The sequence below is a fragment of the Hordeum vulgare genome, chromosome 2H (assembly GCF_904849725.1).
Source record: "Hordeum vulgare subsp. vulgare chromosome 2H, MorexV3_pseudomolecules_assembly, whole genome shotgun sequence".
NCBI classification, from domain to species: Eukaryota; Viridiplantae; Streptophyta; class Magnoliopsida; order Poales; family Poaceae; genus Hordeum; species Hordeum vulgare.
In genome coordinates, this window is record NC_058519.1 from 565761273 (window position 1) to 565762478 (window position 1206).

A 1206-nucleotide genomic window follows, 5' to 3' on the forward strand; every position below is an offset into this window, starting at 1 on the left:
GCGTGGAGCAACTTCTTAAAAATGTAAGATTAGTTGACTTTGTGAGCTTCTTAGTGTAATACGGAGTGGTCGGCCGGCAACACAGTCATATTAGTCGCTTCTTCGAAATATGGAAGATGCAAATTGCTAGCTCCTCAAATCCTTCTAAAATACACTACCACGAGCACCCAACTTCTTGTTCTAAACTTTTGGAGTTACTCCGCTCGGGCCAGGCTCCGAATTGGGAGTTCGAGGAGACGGTAGTTGGAGCAGTACCAAATATAGGCCATAAGTTCTCGTTTATCTGCTGCACAAAAGTAGTTTTCATGTTTTAGTTATCATATTCTATCAAGGTCAGGAACAATTGGGACTAATGAATAAGCAATATATGCGTAGGCCTTATATATGGTCTTTTTTACAGAACTACTCCCTCCGTTCCTAAATATAAGTCTTTTAAGCGATTTCACTAAGGAACTGCATACAAAGCAAAATGAGTGAATCTATACTTTAAAGTATGTCTATATACATCCGTATGTAGTCCTGTAGTGTAATCTTTAAAAAGACTTATATTATGAAACGGAAGGAGTAGGTGTTATTGCTTGTAAACACGACAAACTCAACAACGGGGATGTAGCTCAAATGGTAGAGCGTCCGCTTTGCATGCGGGAGGCACGGGGTTCGATCCCCCGCATCTCCATCATTTTTTCTCTCTAACTGTCTAAGCGTTAGTAGTAAAAAACATTCTCTCGAACTGTCTAAGCGTTAGTAGTAAAAAACATTCTCTCGAACTGTCTAAGCGTTAGTAGTAAAAAACATTCTCAGCTCAAACAAGAACAGGATACTCGCCTGCAACTCACTCTCTCTTTTTCCTTTCAGCAAACGGAGTGTAGCGCAAAAAAGGAAAGCTAAGGTCAGAATTAGCACGCGGATAGGGATATTGGTCTTTTTCTCACTTTCTCTGGATGATCCAACTGCCTGCCACAAAATCTTTGCCCGCACCCCAAAGAGATGATGATTCTCCTGTCGTCACCCTTTGCCTGCGATGTGAACGATCGAGCTCATCCTCATCGATGCATGACCTTGCTGCACGCCTCTACACATTTCTGATCTGAAATGTCATTTCCCTGCTGACAGAAACGACCGTTCGGGAGTGCCTACTCGAAGAACAGACTTGTAGTACTCCCGTGATAACGAGAACTAGCCTAGTAGTGGCTCGTACTCTTCCAA

The 1206-nt window shown here is 42.5% G+C and overlaps 1 non-coding gene across 1 annotated transcript; it reads left to right on the forward strand.

Annotated features, from left to right (window-relative positions):
* The first annotated feature begins 603 nt into the window (after positions 1-603).
* On the forward strand, positions 604-676 carry TRNAA-UGC. The gene has a single exon. It is a non-coding gene; the product is annotated as a tRNA-Ala (tRNA).
* The last annotated feature ends 530 nt before the right edge of the window (positions 677-1206 follow it).